The sequence below is a fragment of the Durio zibethinus genome, chromosome 17 (assembly GCF_047325235.1).
Source record: "Durio zibethinus cultivar Kanyao isolate XHJ-2024 chromosome 17, ASM4732523v1, whole genome shotgun sequence".
Taxonomy (NCBI): Eukaryota; Viridiplantae; Streptophyta; class Magnoliopsida; order Malvales; family Malvaceae; genus Durio; species Durio zibethinus.
This window is the reverse complement of record NC_143178.1, coordinates 10,338,013-10,344,012: the sequence shown is the minus strand read 5'-3', so window position 1 is coordinate 10,344,012 and position 6,000 is coordinate 10,338,013.

The following is a 6,000-nucleotide window of genomic DNA, read 5'->3' as shown; positions in this document are numbered from 1 at the left end:
TTGTAATGGAGTATGACTATGTTGGTGACCTTGCAAGGTCTTGGAAATGCTCAGTTTTTTACAAGTGAGCCTTTAACAAAGAAAAGCTCAGAGAATACAATATGGAAATAAAAGGACAATTGAGTACTTGAACACTTGTTCAACTTGATGGAACAACGAGTCAAGGTGATGTTCAATCAATACCTCACAAGTAAAGAACTTTGGGATGCTTAAAAAATTGTTTATAAAAATTCTAAGAATTGGTAGAGGATCTCAGTTGTTACCAAGGGATGCATTAGAATGGAGTAGTCTAATAAAAGCCTAAGGGAATATTTTGTTGCATTCAAGGAGGTAAATGATGAGTTTAATGAACTCATGCCCTTGTCTACTGATTTGAAGATAAACCAAGAGCAACGAGAGACCCTAGCTGTAGTGTTTTTCTTAGCAAGATTGAAAAAAGAGTATGCCAGTGCTAGTACTTAAATGTTAGTAGGCAGAAATCCATTTTCTTTATAAGATGCTTATAAGTGTCTGAGCAAGGTCACCTAGCATGATCCTCCACAAGAAGACAGAGCAGTATTAATGACCCTATAGTGTGAAAGGCAAACACCATATAGAGGATATGGTGAACGAGGTGTGTTTAGAAAAAAATAAAAAAATGACAAAAATGAAAGCATAAGAAGAAATGAATGAAAATGCATTCTTCTTAATCTTTATTAAAATAATAAAAGATATATGGCTTAAACAAGAAAAATCACCCAAATGCCTTGGGTAATAGCTATTGGAATGTACAATTACATTGAATTAGTCTCAAAGGTAAAAGGTATTTCAATGATACTTAAATTATTCAGCTCATAATCTGACAGACAAAGGTGGACCCATCCTTCTCCTTCAAACCCCTTTTTATATTCAATTACATGGATGGTCAACTAAGCGAATGCCTCTTTCATACTTTGTTCAAAACTTTTTTCTGCATTTGGGTACATGAATTTTCCAGGCTTAAAAGTCTCGTACAAATGTGGGATGATCATTAGTCTTGTTGTTTTACCTACTTATCTTCTTTTGCCTTCCCATTCTTCTGCTTCATAGCCTAGGCCTAGCCTTTCACTGTTTTTCACCACTATTTGGGGCTCTCTTATTTTTTGTAAGTTTTTGTCCAATCCCACTCTAGGATACCAACCTTTATTGACAACTTGACTTAATACTATCTTTGAAAATTATCAATTTTTAGGTCTTGCCCTAACATAATTGACTAGTTTAAAAGATCAGTAGGAACACTCCATTGCTTTTTTAGCAGCTTTCACATATAGGACATTCAAGGGTTAGGTCACTAGCATGTCTTTTTTTTCAAATACCACTACCAATCAACCTTTTATATTAAACTTGATCTTTTGGTGTAGGATAGAGGGTACAGTACCTACCATATGAATCCATAGCCTTCCTAACAGACAGTTATAAAATAGAGAAATATCCATCACTTGAAATTTTACATTAAAAGTGCACAATCTAATTTACAAAGACATCTCGATATTTTTCAGGACTTTCAGTTTGGTCCCATCAAAAGCTCGCATGATCAGTTGACTATCTTTCATATGAGAATAATCGATAGGTAACCTTGCCAAAGTTGACATAGGCATGACATTGATAGCGGAGCCATTATCAATAAAGACCTTGGTTATGATATGGCTCTTACACTTAATCGTGATATGTAGAGCATTGGTGCTACCTCTTTATTTTAGAAGAATCTCATTATCACTGAATGATATATAATTTGGCATAATAAGGTTTTTGGCTAAATGGTTCACATACTCAACAGATACATTATGTACTACATATGCCTGGTTCAATACTTTTAGCAAGGTATTTCAGTATGATTCTGAATTTAATAGTAGTGATAATAATGAGATTCATGCTGGCATCTTGTTCAATTATTCAACCACTGAATATTCACTATGTTTTACCAGCTTTAAGAATTCATAAGCCTATTTTTCTGACACCGACTTTTGGGTTTCTTTTTCAGGTATCACATTTGGATTATTTTGCTAGTCACCCATTTGGCTTTCTCTCTTTTAGCTTTCTCTAAAATTTTAGGAGTGCAGCATCTTCACTTTGAGTGATACCTCTTACACTAGTTATATTGATGACATTGGACTTAGAGGTATTCTCTTTTTGCCCTTGAACTACTGTATCACAATCATATTTCTAGGGTACAATTTGTTATCCCTATATGAGAATAGAGCTAGGACTTTAAAAGTTATTAGCCTAGGAATAAGCTTGTCTATGACTGACTTTGACTTGTTTCCGCAGTGAATTATTTTTGACTTTGGAAATAGTTTTGCTGGCCTGTCGATCATAGATACTTCAGCATTCTTTGAGACCTCTTTTTTTTTCATAGAGTTCTATCTGATATGAATCCATGAGTTTTTGTACCTTTTGACAAAATTGCTCACAATTTTTAATAAAGTGGCCAGTTACCTCACTATGATATTTACAGCTTGTACCTACTACATGTGCTCTATGATAATTATGGGGACCTATTGGCTGTATCATGTTAGCTTTTCATAAAACATCAAATAGTTGATTGAGAGGTGTTTTAATATCTGACACTTTTTTTCAGATGATGCTCATTTTTTTCACTCAGGGCATTCATGTTGTGATTAGGCAAAGGATTACCACTAACGTTTGATGTAGTTACCCCTTCTGTATCAAAGTTAATCATTCTATCCTTGATCAACCATTGCACTTTGTGTTTCAATGCAGTGTAATTCTTGATGAAATAACTTGTAATTTCATAATGATAGTCACAATTGGCTGTAGAATCATACCATTTAGGATATGATGGCTTGAAAGGCTCTAGTCAGCTAGGAACAATCAGATGATTGTTGTAAAGCTCATGATATAACTTTGTATAGATCATGAGAATTGGATCAAATACAAGCTTTTCACAAGTAATTTGTTACTCTCGTGAACCATCCATTGGGCTAATCAGATGAGTCTGAGGTCTCGAAGGAGGTTGAGAGTTAGGACTGTATGTGGTATTCTGAAGCTTGAAGGAAGGTTGATATGTTTAGGGGTATGATGGCTGTGGGATTGGTTAATATGGGTAAATAAAAGCATTATTCACAGTAGGGTAATATGGAGTGAAACCTTATGGGTAGGGTTGATAGCCCCTGAATTGTTGTTTATCAAAGCTCACAGCTAATTGAAGTTTTAATTTTTATTCAAAGAATCATTGAAAATTTAAAGATGTTTAATTAAATAAATTATTTCAATTTATTCAATAAATAAATAATAAAACTAAATGAAAAAAAAAACTTTTGGCCCGGCCCAGTTGGAGTGGCTAAGGATGGCTCGACTACAGACACAGAAAAAGGCTGGAATGACACAGCTTAGGGGTCGCCTCGTGACTCAGCTTAACTTGAGTCAAATGTTGGAGACGGGTCAAAAGTGGGTCAACGTTTCAGGTCGGATCGGTCCGAATAGAAACGGACGGATCCTAGGGTTTTCTTAACTTCAAAATGACGTCATGTTATAGGGTATATAAGGCTAAATTTGGTCTTTTTTTAGTAGATTTCTCCTCTTCTTTCTCTCTTTTCCCTTTCTTTTCTCTCTCTCTTTTTCTAGGATTCAAGAACACCGGTTGAGTCCTTCATTGGATTCTGAGATTGTCCTCGAAATCTGGGTAGGGTTGTCTAAAGTTCATCGAAAAGTTCAAAGGCTTCTGAAGTGTGATGTCGAAAATTAGGGAAATAGCCAGAAACTAGAAAGTTCGTAAGAATTTCATCGAAAAATTTAAACGGCGCTGAAAAATTGATCGAAATCTAAGAAAATTTTCAAAAAAATTTTTAAAAAAAATTCAAAAATTCAAAAAAAATCCTAAAAATTTTAGAACTACTTCTGCTCTTCTAAACTTTTTTTTTGTTTTTTATCTCTCTACTTTTTGTCTGTTCTTTGCTTCTGATCAGTAGGTATTTATAGGAATCAAGCTTCAAAGTTCCTGAATAATTCGAACTCCTTTCTTGATTAGGTTTTTAGATTATCAGATTAATCATTAGACCTATCCTATAAGGATTAAGTCCAACTATGATTCTATTAGGCCCATTCTCGACAGGATTCATTTTCCTTTACTTCTTATTATTTTTTAATTATTCTAATATTTATCATTATCCCCTGATATCAATAAAAAATTAATCAAAAATAGATAAAATAAAATAAAATAATTAAGTAATTAATTAATTAATTACTTAAACCTAATCCTTAGGCTTAACTGACCTCATTGGATCAGGTCCGATTAATCTGAACCTGGATCAAATTGGGTGTCCATAGCAGATATGCTCAAACATTTGCATTTTTTTACACAATTGCTTTGCACATCCTAGTCTTTACTTGTCTATACCGAATGTTAACTCTAAGCTACCTCAGGTGATAATCTCTGCCCTAATCTTTGGATATCTCAATGGTTCCCTTTCTAGTTATCTGACTCAACAACAAGTATTCTGCTAAATGCAGCAATGGCTCTGAGGAAGCCTCACTTGGAGAAAAAAACCTAAACCTCCTACGTGGACTTTACTTTCATTTACTTTTCTCGCCATGTTTTCATTTATTTTGTTATTGTGAGAGGAATATGGCCCTTGAAATTATGTATAGAAATTTTATAAAATGTACTTGTAACGGAATGATGTCATGTTCGAAATAGTTAATAGTCCACAATGGAAAAGGCTGTAGTTTTCGCTTTTCTTCCTCTCTTTCAATTTCAATGATAGCCTAAACAGCTCAAGCGATGTTCATTGACTGAAGTATAAAGGACAAGGTGAATATGCGTAGCCGATATTATAAATTAGATATAATAATTTTAAATATGATATATGAAAAAAAATAAAAATGATATTATTTAAAATTTTAATAAAAGTTTATATAAAGGAAGATATAAAAGTAAGATAATTTAAAATTTTAATAAAAATATTATATTTAATGTGTCAATATAAATTATATATGATAATTTTTATATTTTATATATATTTAATATAATAAAAATATAAATATGTGAATTATCATATTTTATTAAAAAATTAATACTTTAAAAAAAACTTTCAAAATTATTTTTTTTTATTATTATTATTAAAAAAAAAGATCAAGGCAAAGTTAGATTCAAAACGTTTAAGCATTGCATTAGATGACTTATAAATGCGCCTCACATTTTATCTCTTTACATCTTTATTTTTTTAAAAAAATTTTTGTCAATAAAATTATTGATATATTCTTCCTACAAAATTTTAGATCTTCACATTTTTTGAAAAATATAAGACTTTAAAATTATAAGATTTTTCAAAGTATAGTTTTCAAAGTGATAACATTTCTCCAAAAATGCATTTTTTAAAATGAAAGAGAAATTTTATAAAAAATTAAAAAAATAATTCTAAAATTATTTATAAATTAGTGAAATTATTATTAAAAAAATTATAAATTTTAAAATTAATAAAAAAATTACTTTTTTTATTTTAGTGGTTGATTCAATTAAGGTTAACAGTCAATCGGCTCCTGACGGATTTCGACTCGATTCAACCTCATAAAATCGATTTTTTTTTAAATCAAGTTTCGGGTCGGGTCAAGTTAGATCGAATAATTGTGAGAAAAAATCAAGATCAAATTTTAGGTAAACCCGATCTGACTTGACTTGATATTATATAAAAATTATTTTTTAATTCTTTATTTATATATATATTTATATAATTATATATTTATATTTAAAAAATAATATTTTATTAATTTCGAATCAGATCAAATTGAATATGATTTATATAATATCAAATCGGATCAAATTTGAATATGAAAAAAATAAAAAAACTTTCAGATTGAATAAAATCTAAAATTTATGAAAATAAAATAAAATTAAATTTGAGACAAATAAAAATCTATCTCTATCCAACCCGGTGTAAACTCTATATTCAATCATAAACATTCCAGCTAGCAAAGGTAGTGGCTGATTCAATCTTTAAAATAAAATACTGTACTAGTCCAAAA